At 52.4% G+C, this 15,499-nt stretch overlaps 1 long non-coding RNA gene across 2 annotated transcripts; it reads left to right on the top strand.

Moving 5' to 3' along the window:
- The first annotated feature begins 1,299 nt into the window (after nucleotides 1–1,299).
- On the top strand, nucleotides 1,300–6,885 carry LOC129200614 (uncharacterized). Of its 2 annotated transcripts, XR_008575002.1 has the most exons (6): nucleotides 1,300–1,410; nucleotides 2,941–3,109; nucleotides 3,857–3,991; nucleotides 4,152–4,301; nucleotides 5,698–5,779; nucleotides 6,714–6,885. It is a non-coding gene; the product is annotated as an uncharacterized LOC129200614 (long non-coding RNA). The 2 variants fall into 2 exon arrangements; XR_008575003.1 differs by lacking the exons at nucleotides 5,698–5,779; nucleotides 6,714–6,885 and having other exon boundaries at nucleotides 4,152–5,143.
- Nucleotides 6,886–15,499: the final 8,614 nt, after the last annotated feature.

The raw sequence follows: 15,499 nt of genomic DNA, 5'->3' as shown, positions 1-15,499 counted from the left end.
TCATAGAGGGGAGGGGGGGCTGCCCGGAGCCGTGCGGCGGGTGGGGGGGTGCGCGCCGTGTCGGAACCGGGCAGGGAGACCGTCCGGAGCCGGGCGGCGGGGGCTGCCCGGAGCCGGCGGGCGTCCGCGCCTTTCGGCGGGGGCTGAGGGGAGGTGGGGGCGGGGGGGTGCGGTCCAGCCCGGAGCCGCGCTGCGGAGCTCGGGGCTGCCGTCGCGGCTCGGCAGGGCTTTCGGGTGAGTCGGCTTTCGGGTGAGGGCACGGGACGGTGTCCCCGCAGGGTCAGGAAGCGTGGAAGGCTGCCTCCCGCGGCACGCTGGGAGTTGCAGTCTTGGGGCACGCGGCTGCTGGTCGGCCATATTGGCTCCCCGGAGCACGCTGGGAAGTGTAGTCTTACGGCACTCGGCTGCCACACGGCGCTTGCCAGGGCGTGCCGGGAGGCGTCGTTTTCGCGGACGTGGCTGCCGGACAGCCCGACTTGCTCTCGCAGGAGCGCGAGGTTGGGGTTTTTTTGCCGGTTTCGAGTGGTTTTCTGCAGGCTTCCAGCCGCTCCCGAGCAGCGGTGCGGCCGTGCTATGAGAGCGCGCGCGGTGAGGCGTCGCCCGGTGTCCCGAGACGAGCGCTACTGGTCGGACTCTCCGGAAGCCTGTCCGGCAGCCCCAGGCCGCCCCCGAGCCCTGGCGTGAAGGCGGCAAGCTGGCCCTCCCCTGTGCCACTTTCTTCCTGAACGGGGGTGCTGGCGGCAGCAGCAGCAGCAGTGCGGGGAAAGAGCGGCGTCTCCGGAAGCCCCTGCAGAAGGAGGAGGGTCTCCGGCCAGGGCCGACCTCCGGTAGTAACGGCCACTGCTTTTTCTTTCCCTCTCCCAGGCTGTGCTGAGGACGTGGTTGCCCGTCCCTCCCTTGGGGATGCCGTTGACTGCACCCGCCTCGCCTGTGCCTGGCCTGGCTCGCCTCGTGGCATGGGGGCGAAAAGGGACAGGCGGCGGAGCGCTTACCGGCTGTGGACAGGAGCTGCCCTAAGGGAAGCTGGAATGGCCAGAGAAAGGTGAAGAAGAAGAAGAGATGGAGGCTCTCCGGCCGGCAGCTGCCTCCCGCTGCAGGCAAGAGAGCGCCTGCCTCGCCGGATGAGGAAAGATCCCTCGTTGCGCTCTGCGGCAGGTCAGGCTGCTGACGGGCACCGCAGGGTCGCCACGCGTAACCCAAAGCACGGTGCGGCCGCGTACCGAGGGAGGGAGGGAGGCAGGCTACTCATCTAGGCAGACTCGTCTCCTCGGAGCTATAAGACACCCGTGTATTCTCTTAGGCGGAGGACAGCCGAGCGACCAGAGTGACAGCAAAGGAAAGGCGGAGAGCAGGAGAAAGAAGCGTCTGCGCTGGCAAGCTCTCCCGGCAGCGCCGAGAGCCAGAGCTGCGGTGAGTCCTGGGCCCGCGGGGCCCCATCGCCTCTCCTCTGCGTCGCGGGCCCTCCTCTGCCCCCCTCGCTTTCCCACCCCGCTGTGGGGTTTTTTGGTTTGCTTTCTGCTCCCCGCTATGTTCTTTTTCCATCTCGCTCTGACGGGCTGCCTGTCCCCACCTTTTTTAGGTCCTCGCTCTCTCTGCCCTGTAGCCCGTGGCTATCGTTTCCTTCTCTCTCTCCCCCTGTCTCTCTGTCCGGCCCCCAGCCACTGTTTCTGCATTCCTCCCCCTCGGTCCTGTAGCCCGTCGGTATTTCTGCCGTCTCTGGCTCTCTCTGTGCGGCTCCTCGTTCCTGTTGTTCGAGGTCTTCCTTCTCGGCTCTGTAGCGAGTCGTCGTGAGTCTCTCTCTCTCTTTCTCCGTCCCTCTTGAGCCTCTTCCTTGCCCCTCGTTTTGAAGGCCTGCCTCTCTGTCCCGGCACCCGTCGCTACGGTTCCTTTTCTCCGTCTCATTCCCCGTCCCTGTTTTCCTAAAGTCTCCCCTCTCTGTCTCCTAGCCCGTCAGTACCTTTTTCTTTCCCCGTCGCGGTTTGTCTGGCTCCCTGTCCCTCTTTCTTTCTTCCTTCCTTCCTCCCTGTCTGCCCCGCAGCCCGTCCCTTCGTTCCTTTCTCCTTCCCTCTCTGTCCCTCTCCCGGTCCCCGGCTTTAAACTCTGCTTCTCTGCCCGGTAGCTCGCCACCGTCTTACTTTTCCCCGTCTCTCTCTCTCTGTCCAGCTCCCTCTCTCGAATTTTCAATTCCTCCCTGTCACTACAGAAGCCTGTCGGGACTTTTTCCCCTGCCTGGCTTGCCTCTCCCTGTCTCGCGATTCCTCTCTCTCTGCCCTCTTAGCCGCGACCATTTTTATATTCTCCGTCTCTCTCTCTCGGTCCGCCTCGAGATCCCGATTGTTTTTTAAAGCGACCGAATCGTCGAGGTTGGCAGAGACCTTTAAGATTATCGGGTGGAACTGCGAACCTGGCGCTGGCAAGTCCCCCTCTGCCCCGCAGCCCGTCCCTTCCCTTCCGACGGCCTCTTTCTCCACCTCTCTCTGTCCGGCTCCCAGCTCCTCTTTTCCACTTCCGCCCTCTGTACCCTGTGGCTTTCCCCCTCTTCTTTCTCTCTCTGTCTCTGTTTGAGGAGGAGCAGCTGCCGCCCCAGCGTTCGCACCCCGTTCACAGTGTCGCGTGCACGCTTCTTCTCGGGAGCGCTTCCTCCTCCTCCTTCGGGCTCGACCCGAGGCTTCTGGCAGCAGTCTCCGGGTGTCGGATTTTGTAAAATAATTAACATAACTGAAAGGTGCAGCAGCGGGATCGGCCCGGGCGGGGCGCCTCCAAAGAGAGGGACCCGGAACAAAGAAATCCCGGGGCCGTTACACGCTTGGGTCCCGGACACCCACCCCTCGCGCGCTGTCCGCGCGTCCCTTAGTCCCGCGGTGACTTTTGGTCTGGGGTCTTCTACCGTTGTCTCGGATTCTTCTTCTGTATAGCTGTGGGCGGTGTGTTATTCCACAGGTGCTGCTGTGCTGATGCTCCATACATTCGCAGTAACGGGTAGAGCGGAAGGCTCCGTGGCCAGGGAAGAGCGGCACGGACACATTCCTGCTTGCTCCGTTGCACTGGAATTGCGATGGCTGGGTTCGGCCGCTAAATTGATGGCGCTACCGGAAGAAATTTCAGAAAAGTGAGCACTGTGCTTGTCTTTAATCTTTTAAAGTAATTTTTCTACGGGCGCCCGGTCCGTGGCTTAGATATTTGGTTTGCGGCGAAACAGACCCGGAACGTTGCTCCAAGTAGCGTTCCGATTCGCTGAAATTCCCCGTAGTCAGAGAGCAAGAATCGTGAATGTTGCTTGGCGGTTTGAAATCTCAGGCTTTCTCTGGAAGCTGACCTGTCAGAATGAGCCGAAAGCAGGCCGAATGCCAGTAGGGATGCCGCATAAAAAGTCCTCTTCTTGACAGGAGAAGAGCTTGGCGAAACGTCAGCGCCGTTTCCCATAGGGCCTCGAACGTACCGGTTCAGCAAGCGTGGGCTTTGTGTGATTCCCTCGGGGACAATCGCGAACAAACGTTGTACGGCAGAGAGTATCTTAGCTTACTTTCCATCTCCTGCTCGGTTACTTGCAGAATATTTAATTTGGCGTCGCACGGACCCAGAGGGATGGGTCCCCAACTCATGCTGGTAGGGCAACCCCAGTACCAGCCGGTAAAATCGGAAAAGAGTATGATGTTTTGAAATGTTTGCCTTGCGAGGAGAAGGGCCGTCTCTCATTAGGCAACTGAATTCTGTGACCGATTTCCACACCTCACGCATGTGCGTGCACGCACAGGCACCCCCCACCCCACCCCCCCCCAGTAGGCAGGCTTTGAAGGAGGCAGTCCCTAAGGCAACGCGATCTAAAATGTGGAAATTTTTTTTCTATTTTTAATAGTTTCTTACGGATAGGAGGCTCGTGTGAGCGTTTAGCCTGTCCCGTCCTTAATTCTGAACCCACTGGCTGGTGCAGAAGAACGGTCGTGTGACAAAAACAGCATGAAATTTGTCCCTGTGCTGGATGCGTCCCGTGGTAAGGGAGTACATCTGTTATTCCGGCGTGAAAGATGTTTGATGAGCGTACCGCATCGTCAGAGCTGCTCTTGGTCTGCCTGCAAGCCGTGGGTTATGATTTAGAAATACGTTCGCCTACCGTTCCTTAACTGTGTGGTTTTGTTTTTATTTTTTCAAAGAAAGGGTGGCTTTTTCATCGATCTCTTTGTGAGAGTATCAAATCAGGTGGCGGTAAATACGTAGAAGCAACTAGGCGTACTACGGCGTGTACCGGACAGTGTTGGCGTGCCGCTCTGCTAGCAGCGGAGAGCCAGATGAGGATGCCCGTGGTAAGTACTCGTTCTGCCTCCAGCTGAACGGAAAGATTCTCATGTTGAGGGTTCTTGGGCTTGTCTGTGTGATTAGCATTACTTTTTTTTTTTTTTTTAATATGAAACAGGGTCAGATAATTGTTGATGAGTGGGACTTTGCGTACTCCTTTAGGTAGCTTTTCATACTGAAGCTTAGATCAGTTACAAAACTTAATCTTTGTGCAGTTTACGCGTTTTGTAGCATCTGTGGCAGAAACAACTACAAAGACATTTATCCTGTAGGTAAGCTGAAAATAAAAATGCGGTTTCTCACCTGATTTTTCTTTTGGAGGAACGCTCGCCCCCAGCGGCTGGTTTTTTTTGCTAGTGTTGTCAGGGGGAAGGAACGGTGGCGCTTGCCTGGTTTCTTCCCCTAGCCAGGGACCTGAAACTTTGTTTTCCTCAGGTGTTTCACTAGAAATTTACAAGTGTCGGTGGTCAACAGTGGCAGAGAATTGGGTGGCATTTTCAATTTCAAAGGGAAGGAACATGTTGATGTTAATTCTGTTACCAAAAGTGAAGTACCAGCTGCTTCCTCTTTCTAGATCTTCTCTCCTTTCGCCGTCCTCCCCGAGGGGTAACGTGGCCACGCTGTATACCTTTTCTGTTCTGGTACCGTTCGTTTGATACGCAGGAGCGCTGTGAAATAAATAGAAGGGCTACGGACAGACATCTGCCATCATTGCGGCTGCCTTAAATCGTCTATTTGTCCCTTTAGCCCGTCATTTCCTTTCCACTCAGTTGAGTTACGTGCAGCGTTAGGTTCCAGTCGAGAGCGGTGCCGCCGAACAACGGTCTTGGAGCGTGTGTGGAGGAGGGCGACCGAGATGGCGAGATGTCTCCGAGGCAAGACTTAGGGGGAGCGGCTGAGGTCACTTGGTTTGTTCAGCTTGGAGAAGGGAAGGCTGAGGGGTGACCTCATCGCAGTCTACACCTTCCTCGAGGGCGACGGCGGAGGGGGAGGCGCTGACCTCCGCTCTCTCCGGTGACCGGCACTAGGACCCAAGGAAACGGGTCGAAGCTGCGTCAGGGAAAGTTCAGACCGGATGTTGGGAAAAGGCTTTTCACTGAGAGGGCGGTCAGTGACGGAACAGGCTCCCCAGGGAAGCGGTCGTAGCCACCGAGCCTGTCAGGAGTTCAAGGAGCATCTGAACAATGCTCTTAGTCGCACGGTTTAGTTTTAGGTAGTCCCGCGTGGAGCGGGGGCTTGGTCTCGGTGATCCGTATGGGTCCCTTCCAACTTGAGATACTCTATGATTCTGTGAAATTTTCTGGGTTAGAAACGACCTTATTGTAATAGAGAATTCGCTGAACGTGGCTTTGTGCAAGGACTGTCATCTTAGAATATCTTTTTTTTTTTTCTTCCCCCCCACAGATATGAGAAAAGCTCTGTCCAGAGACATGGAGACGAAATCAGTTGTACCTCATCCTGTGACACCGGAAGACATTGAGTAACTGTAAGCTGTGATGCTCAGTGAAATTACTAAGAGCGTTAAGTTTCCCGTGCCTTTGCTTTCACTCTCCCATTCTCTTGTCTTGTGGCACGTCACATTTTTTGAGGCCATGGAAGCGACATTGGGAGCGATGGGTTGTCAGAACCAGGTCCTCCTGCCTGTCGCTGGTTTTGCTTACCTTCGCCGTCTCTGTGTACCAGTCTGCATCTCTCTCTCTGTTCCTCAATCCCTGTCCTCTCTTCTCTGTTCTACTTTGTTTCACTGCGTATGTCCCGGTCCCTGTCCCACCTTTATCCTTCCTTCCTTCTTCCTTGCCTTTTTCTTTGTCCTTTTGTCCTGGTCCTCGACCCTGTTTCTCGCTCCATCTGACCGTCCTTTTCCTGGCACCTTTGTGTCTCTGCTCCTTGCCCCTGTCTTTCTCTCCCCTCTGCCCAGTCCTCGTCTCCCTCTTTTGTCTCTCTGTCCCTCTGTCCTCCTTCTGCCTCTGCCCCTCTGTCCTGCTCCCTGCCCCTCTTTTTCTCACTCTGCCCCAGCGTCCCTCTTTTCCTCTGTTGCTCTCTCCTTTTATCTCTCCTTCTCCCTGCTCCCCAGCCCGGTTCTCTCACGCTCCCGCTTCCTTTTTTTATTCTCTGTTGCTCTGTCCTGCTCCCCATGCCGCTGTCCCTCGCCGTACCTCTCGGTCCAGCTCCCTGCCCTTATTCTCTTTTCCTCCCTCGCCGTGGCGCTGCCCGCCCAGGGTCGTTTCTGCCTCTCTGTCCCGCTCCCCGTCCTTGTTTGTCGGTCGCCGTCCTGCTGCCTCTCTTCCTGCCGCTTCTTCCTCCCTCTCTGTCAGGCTCCCTGTCCCCGTCCTTCACTCACCGTCCCTTTCCTTGCCTCGTGCTTTCTCACTCGCCGCTGCCCCCATCCAGCTGGCTGCCCCTTTTCTCCTCTCTTCTAGCGTCCTGCAGCTGGCTCCTCGGTTTTGGCGGCAGCCTGCACATAGCAGCCCAGCTCTCCAGCAGCCTGACGGACCGACCGTGTGTCTGTTCCACGCCGGACTGGCGAGCGTGGCTCTGGATAGGACAGCCGAGGTGCCCCAGGGCCGGGCCCCGAGCCCCGGTGCGGAGTCTCTCCCGGGACCGGCTCTGTGTGTGACTGAATATGCTTGTGGTCTCTTTTGCCATGCCGGCTGCATTGGGGCTTCCTTTGTGGGGGGCGAGGGGCTGTGATGGAGGGCAGGGGAGGAGGTGTGGTGGGGTCAGGCGATGGCCCCCTGTTCATGCGGGGCTCCAGCTGTGGGTTGGGGCTGGAGGAGCCCCAGGTGCAGGCAGTGAGGCTGCTGGTGCCCCAGGTGCGGGCAGTGAGGCTGATGGCCACAGCCCCTCCCTATAAGGGGCTGCTGGTGTGCAGTGGCTGCTGTGAGCCAAGGGAGGAGTGGAGGTGTTGCTGGGCTGTGGCTGCACAGAGGGAGAATGTGAGTGGGGCAGCAGGGGGTGCCTCTGAGGAGGGGGGTGGGGGTGGGTGGCAGGGTCCGTGTCAGAGGCATGGAACGGGAGGGGGGCTGCCTGGAGCCGTGTGGTGGGTGGGGGGGGTCTGCGCCGTGTCACAGCCGGGCAGCGAGGGCTGCCTGGAGACAGCGGGCGTCTGTGCTGTGTCAGAGCTTGCGGGGGGGGGGTGCTGGTGGTCCAGCCCGGAGCCACGCTGCAGAGCTCGGTGCTGCTATCACGGCTCCGCAGGGTCAGGAAGCATGGAAGGCTGCCTCCTGCGGCACGCTGGGAGCTGTAGTCTTACAGCACTCAGCTGACATGTGGTGTTTGCCAGTGCATGCCGGCAGGTGTTGTTTCCCCTTTTGGAAAAGGCACTATCTGCCTCTCACCTCAACAAAAATGCTCTAGCTCTGGTTAGCCCACACAGCTGCTCCCAGCTGCAGCACCTCCTCTGTAGCCTGTCCCATAGCCACAGACTGCTGCCTGACCCTGTCTTCACATTAGCACGCTGGCCCTCAAAGATAATTTATTGCACCATAAATGCTGGTGTCATTAGCATCAGTTTGGAGAAAGTGGCATCTCCAAAAGCTCCTGCAGAAGAAGGGGTTGCTGCTTCAGGAGAGCTACAGTCATCACTGTGGATGAGAGTTGCTGGTTGTTTCCCTCTCCCAGAGGCAGCGGTGAGGGCTCAGTTGTTGGTTCCTCTCTGGGGATGTTGTTTGCTGCATCTGCCTCAGGTTTGTGTGGGTTGCCTTTGGCCTCCTTCTCCTAGAGGCCCAAGCAAAAAAGGATAGCTGGACACTTACTGGCCACAGAGAGGAGCTGCTGTGGCCCAAGCCAGAGGCCAGAAAAAGGCAATGCAGCTGAAGAATAAAATAAAGGGGATCCAGCTGGCAGCTTCCTCTAGCTGCAGGCAGGAGACCGTCTCTCCGGGTTAAGAAGAACACCTCTTAGCATAGTCCTCAGCAGATCCGATCTCTAACGTGCGCCACAGGGTTTGTATGCGTCACTAAAAGCACAGTACAGCCACCTAGCGTGTGCGAGGTTATGTATCTGGAAAGCCTTATATTGTAAAAGCTGTAGAGAGCAATCTATTCTTTTAGGCGCATGACAGTCAAGCAACCGGAGCTTCAGAGGAAGGGAGGAGGAAGGGTAAGAGAGATGAGTCCAAACCATCAGATTCTCTCAGCAGCTCCGAAAGACCCTTAGAACTGCAGCACCCCTCTTCTGTGTCACGTCACGTCCCTCCCTGTTGAGAAATTCTTTTACCAAACAACGATTAGCTTTGAATTTAACAAGGCCTACGAGCGATTAACATGTACGGAGAAGAGCTCCTAACCTTGAGAACAGAAACATCCCAGCAGGATTGCCCAAACAGGCTTGATAAGGAAGAACAGCTTGGCCGGACAACAGAGTTGGGGAACATGGAAGGAGAAGAAACTGTTCTCAAGACTTGTGACCATAAAAGGGAAAAAAGAGCAGGGGGCTAACTCCCCAAACGACCACCGAGGACCACCTGAGACCCCCATGCAGCATAGTTTTGCAATGCCAGCATTATGTAAATATGGCAGAGATTTCTCAGAAAATGTATGAATACTCACATCTTAAGGTATATAAAGGATGAGCTTTTGGTTTAGGGTATGCACGATAGGCAGAACTATCCCCCGTGCATCTGGTGCCGAATAAAGCAATGCCCGCTTTCTAATGCTAAAATGGGGTATCGGAGAGTTTATTATCCCCTATTTGGTGACAGTTTCTGGCGACACAGATGGGACCCTGTCTCTGAGACTTCTCGGACCATCGGACCTCCAGCACCCACCGAGTATTTTTTGGGGAGATCGCTGATCCTCTGATGCGTGGAGGTCCAGCACACGGCCCCTGGGAGCGGTAAGGTATTGCTTTTCTTTATACATAAGGGTGGAAAAATCCTTGCACAATTGGGTTATGGATATTCCAGTAAAGGGTTTAGTAGACATTAATATGGGGATGCTTGGAATACACTAATATGGTTAAAGGGAAAATTGGTCGGGGTATACGTCGCATGTATTCTCCCAGAGGTTAATTATGGGATCGGGACAATCCCGAGAGGGCAGGATTGGAAAGAATACTCCTTTGGGTTGTGTTCTGAGAAACTGGAGTAAATTGGGGGGACACCCCCTGACACAGAAAAAGCTTGTCGCACATTGTCAATGCGGGTGGGCGAGGTATAAATTAGTGGAGAAGAATGGCATAGAGATGGCAGCGTAACGTATAATACTATGCTTCAATTAATGTTATTTTGCAGAAGGGGGGGAAATGGGATGAAGTTCCCTATGTTGATCTATTCTTTGCTTTACGAGATCATCTTGAACGGAGCAGGGAATGTAAACTAATACAGAGAGATGCTTTGGTTCTGACCTTGGGAAAAGATAATCAGAAACTCTCTCAGCATCGTCGTTCGGCGCGTAGTATCGGTAAATGGCGCGTCAAATACGGAGGACCAGGCGAGGAGGAAGCGGGAACGTTGGTTGCGCCCCCGGGAGAGGATAGAAGGAATGAAAGGGAGGAGGAGGAAGTTTCTGATGAAGGGGAATCTTTTGCTGGCAGCGAGGAATTCAGTCCTATTGCAGGGAGAACAAGGGGAGGATTGGGAGGTCAAGTTGCACAAGCTCTGCCGTGACAGGCGGTAGGGGCAGAGGGACCAGTGACCGTTAAAGTACCTTTCTCAGTGACTGATTTATGCTCGTGGAAAAAGTTGGCAGTTATCTATAAGGAAGATCCTAATAAAGTGATAGAGATGATAATCAGGACTCAGGATCCAGACTGGAATGATTTGCAGGTCATCTTAGATAATCTGCTAACAGCGGATGAGCGAACTCTGGTACTTGCAAAGGCAAAGGAAGAAGCAGAAAGAATATGTGCACAAGCAGGAGAACAAGGCACTGTTAATGATTGTCTTCCACCAGCTGATCCCCACTGGGATCCTAATAACCTGGTTCATTGAGATTTGTTGACCAGATACCAGAGGTTAATCATGTTTGGAGCTCGGCATGCCATACCTGAGGCCAAAAATCTGTCTAAGATATATCAGATAGTCCAGGGTTGGAATGAATCCCCATCAGAATATTATGAGAGATTGGTTTCTACTGCCAGAAAATATACCGATTTGGATCCTTAAAAGGAGGGAGATGCCTTGCAGTTAGCATTTATCTTTGTGGGACAGGCAGCTCCGGATATTTGAAGAAAGTTACAAACACTAGAGGGAGAGGATTCGAGGAATTGGAGCAAGTTGTTGGAAAGGGCGTGGAAAGCGTATAATAACAGAGAAGCGGTTAAAGAGAATCAGGAAAGGAAAATAGTTGCTGCACTGACGAATGCTGGGAGAGGAGCTCGCAGAGGAAGAGGAGAAAGGGGAGGAGGAGTATCTGCTCGGTCAGGTCCAAATCAGCGTGCAATTTGCAGACAGGAGGGGCACTGGAAAAGAGAACGGCCCCGAGGGGAGAGGTGGAGAGTCCAGACTAAGACCAGAACAGGTTCAAATAGCCACCAGGCTTCTTATCCTAGATGGAGGTACTGATCAATGATGGGGACCGGGGTAAGTATCAAAAGAAGCCCCAACAGAACCCCTGGTCACAAGAATGTTGGGGAACGAGGAAGTAGATTTTCTGGTACATACTGTTGTAGCCTACTCAGTAATTAATACTTGTCAAGGGAAACTAAGCCAAGAGAATGTGGTGGTTGTTGGTGCTACAGGGAAAAAGGAAAGGAGACCGTTCTTTCAACTGCTAGATTTTAATATTGGGAAACAGCGAGTAACCCATCAGTTTTTATATATGCTAGAGTGCCCCGTTCCCTCACTGGGAAGAGACCTCCTCACCAAAGTCAGAGCACAAATAACTTTCAAAAGAGGAAGGATATGTGTAAACAAACAAAAAAACCACAAAACCAAAAAACCTGCATCTAAATCTTTAGATGCTCAAGTTTATGTGTTACAGGACCCAGTTCAAACGGAACCGGAAATCCCGCAGGAAATAGAGACCGCAGTAATCCCATCGGAACTCCGGGAAGGTCACGAGCTGCAGAACCAGTAAAGTTTCAGTTAAAGCCGGGAGCTGAACCGGTCAGGCAGAAACAACACCCTTTGCGGTTAGAGGCTAGAGTAGGACTACAGATGTTAATAAATAATTTTAAAACATTTGGGCTGTAGGTTGAACGCCCGTCAGCATTTAACACTCCCATCGTGCCGGTAAAGAAACCTCATTCAAATGAGTACCGTTTGGTACGAGACCCGAGAGCCATCAATCGAATTGTAGAAGATATCCACCCAGCGGTGGCTAACCCATATACAGTACTTAGAACAATGAAAGAAACGGACACATAGTTTACAATTCTAGACTTAAAGGATGCTGTCTTTTGCATACCCTTGGACAAAGGGATTCAGGAGCTGTTTGTCTTCGAATGGGAAAGCCCCACGACAGGGCGAAAAATTCAATTGGCTCGGACAGTTCTTCCCCAGGGGTTTAAAAATAGCCCCGCTCTGTTTGGGAATCAATTAGCCAAAGAGTTAGAAGAACGGAAGCAACATAACGAGGAGTCTATTGCAATACATGGATGATGTGTTAACTGTGGCCGAGTCACCTGATAAGCGTATGGGAATCACTACAAGCCTTTTAAATTTCTTGGGACGAGCAGGGTATCCAGTGTCTAAAAGGAAGGCTCAACTAGTAAACCAACAAGTATTATATTTAGGGTTCACTATTTCCCAAGGATTGCGGAGCCCGGGGACAGAGAGGAAAGAAGCTAAGTGTCAAATAACAGAACCGACTTCGAAAAGGGAACCGCGGGCTTTTCTGGGAACGGCGGGGTGGTGCACATCATGGATAACAGACTATGGATTAATAGTACAACCGCTTTACAAGGCATTGAAAGAAGACATTTCAGTCTGGACCCCGCAGTGTCGTCGAGCCTTTGAGTCGCCTAAAAGAACCTTAATGTTGGCCCCACCTCGAGGATCACCAAATCTGACTAAACCTTTTGAATTGTACGTTCACGAAAGGTTTCACCTGGCTCAGGGAGTCCTCGCCCAACGCTCGGGATCCCGGAAGAGACCGGCGCGATACTTTTCCAAACAGCCGGACAACGTGAGTAAAGGCTGGCCGTCCCGCCTCCGGGCCGTAGCGGCGACGGTATCGCCGATTCGAGAGGCCCAGAAGCTCGCTACGGGGCAACGGATGACCGTGTACGTGCCCCGTGCGGTGACAGCAGTACCGGAGCAAAAAGGAAATCGCCGGTTATTGCCAAACAGAGTGATGAAATATCAAGCCATCTTATTGGAGATGGATGATGTGAACTGAAAGGTAACATCTACGATTAATCCTGCATTATTTCTATCCACCTCTTTGGAAGATAGCGGGGAAATAAAACGCAACCGTTTGCAAACAGTCGAACGGGTCTATGCTAGCCGAGAGGACCCGAAGGATACCCCACTCGAACACCCCGATTGGGAATTATATACAGATGGAAGCAGTTATATGGAAAAAGGAAGACGGTCGGCAGCTTACGCGGTGGTTTTACAGGAAAAGGCGATTGAAGCAAAGGCTCTTCCACCTAACGCCTCAGCACGGAAGGTGGAATTAGCGGCACTTGAAAGGGCATTAACGCGCTCTCAAGGAAAGCGAGTAAATATTCGGACAGGCTCCAAGTATGCCTTTGGAGTGGCACACGCTCACGGACCTATCTGGAACGAGAGAGGTCTATTGTCAGCTGAAGGGTCCCCCATTAAACGTGGAGAAACTACCGTAAAGCTCTCGAAGAGCGTCCAATTACCGGCAGAGGTCGCAACGATGCACCGTAAGGCTCATCAATTTGAAAATACCAAAATCAATGTGGGAAACAGGTTGGCGGATCAGGCAGCCAAGGAGGGCATCTTTTTGATTGTCCCTAATAAACACAGTAACCTTCCCAAGCATAGGCCGCGATATCGGGAACAAGACGACCAATCGGCTAAAGCTCTAAATGCTAGTAAAAATCCAGAAGGACGGTGAATTACGCCCGAAAATCAACTTATAGTAACCCAACCTATAACGAGGGAAATTGCAAAGGAGAAACATCAATCTATGCACTGGGGAATTGAGGCCACGATAAATGATTCGAAGGGACAGATTTTGACCGTTAGAATGACCAGAATTATAAAAAGTATAGTAAAGAAATGTGAAATTTGTCTAAAGAACAATCCTCAGAATTTTAGATGGCCACCTACGGGAGTTGTTAGAAAAGGGAATAGTCCGGGTCATTACCGGCAAATAGATTTTTCTGAATTGCCCCATCAAAACCGTTACCGATATTTATCAGTGCTAGCGGACATCTTTTCTGGATGGCCAGAGGCTTTTCCCTGTCGCACCAACGAGGCTAGAGAAGCGGTAAAGGTATTAATGAAAGAAGTAATTCCCAGATTTCGAGTACCAGTAGGAATGCCCTCTGATAGGGGTCCCCACTTTGTGGCTGAAATCCTTCAAAATTTGGCTCGTATATCGGGAATACAGCGGGACCCGCACGCTCCGTGGAGGCCGCAATCTAGCGGAAAGGTAGAAAGAACGAATCGGAGTTTGAAGAGACAGATAAGCAAGATCCATCAAGAAACTAACCTCAAATGGCCCCAGGCCCTTCCACTAGCTTTGCTGAGAATTAGAATTAGACCCTCTTCTAAAGACCAACTTGGTCCATACGAGATACCGTACAGAAAACCTTATCGAGCGGTAAACTAGCCCGGAGCTTTGCAGGTCAAAGGAAATCAAGATTTAAAAGAATGTGTAATGAGAATGGGAAAGATCCTTTCCTCGTTACATAGACACGTGGTTCTTTCTTCGCCTCTGGGCTTGGATACACACGTTCATCCTCGCTAGCCTGGAGATTGGGTCTATATGAAGGTCCGGAATGAGGAACCCCTTCAGCAAAGATGGAAAGGACCTTATTAAGTGATACTAAGTACTTTTACCACTGTTAAGGTTGCAGGGAAGGAGTCTTAGATTCACTACGCTCGAGCGGAGCTGGCCTCTGCTCCTCCTGACCTACCGTGGACCGGTGAGAATCCATTGTGCGACTCAGGTTAACCAAAGTTTATTTGTGAACTTTGAAGAAACCGGGGACCACTCCGTGAATTGCCCCTGGTCGAACGGAGGGGCTTATTTTAAGTATCCCTGCGATCAAGCTTTTCTAAGTATTGGGTTGTTACTTACGATAGGGTTTTGTGTATTTTGTAAATATGTTCTGTGCAAGTATCAGCTGTTCAATCCTACAATTAATACTAATAAGTGGCTTAAATTGGAGGATGGGGCTGGCCCTGGAAGCTAATTTGATTTTTAAAACCGATACAAGGCTTTGGAAAAACTCGGAACCTGTCTAGCATTACCGCCTGTCTGCCCATGCCTAAATCTAGTAAAAAATCCAGTAGAATGGGGCGCGTTAGCTAATTCGAATCACACCGAACCGCTACGAGTGAGTTTGAGGGTCGTTAAGGAGAGAACGACTGGACAACCATGCACGTCCTGGCCAGATCCTCAAACAGCTAAGTGGCGTTATATAACTCCTGCGTCCCGGTGCTTTCGGCGGGCGGAGTTCCTAGTGAAGACGGAGGATTAGACAATTATCAGAATATGATATTACAGCCAGGTTTGGCCAAATTGTCTGACAATTGGAACTGCGCCCAAAGGTTTAACCATTCAAATTTCGGAATAATCCAAAACATTTCTGGGGCGCAGGAGGCGTCGTCCATCGGGCGCGCGTGCAGAAACCTCACCTCGTTTGGAGCAGGAATATAGATGGGAAGGACTGACCGTCGGCAGTTTGCTATCCCCTCACCGGGATATACGGTACGGGTTTTAAGTGACAGAACCCGGACCAATAGATTGCCCATAGATCTTCCTAATCACGAAATTACCTTAGGGGCCCTCACGTTACGTCCTTTGCGGAGGAAAAATCTAACCCCAAGCTTTTGGGGAAAGACAAAGAGGGAAGCGGGCGAATGGCAGCCGCCTTCAAGAAGGGTGGGGATTCCAGGCATTCTTTGCTCCAGGAATTACGGCTTTCGAAAAGAGAGAGTCGTTGACGAATTTAAGGTGGCAAATGGCAAGCATAGCTAATTCCACTGGTACAGGATTTTCAGAAGTAAATGAACATATTCAAGCCAACAGTCAAACATTACTACAAAAGTAGATTAGCATTAGATTTGCTTTTGGCTAAAGAGGCGCGTGCCTTCAATGCAGACAAAAACCCGACGAAC

Source organism: Grus americana, unplaced genomic scaffold, assembly GCF_028858705.1.
Source record: "Grus americana isolate bGruAme1 unplaced genomic scaffold, bGruAme1.mat scaffold_358, whole genome shotgun sequence".
In the NCBI taxonomy this organism is placed as follows: Eukaryota; Metazoa; Chordata; class Aves; order Gruiformes; family Gruidae; genus Grus; species Grus americana.
This window is presented reverse-complemented; position numbering and strand designations above follow the sequence as displayed.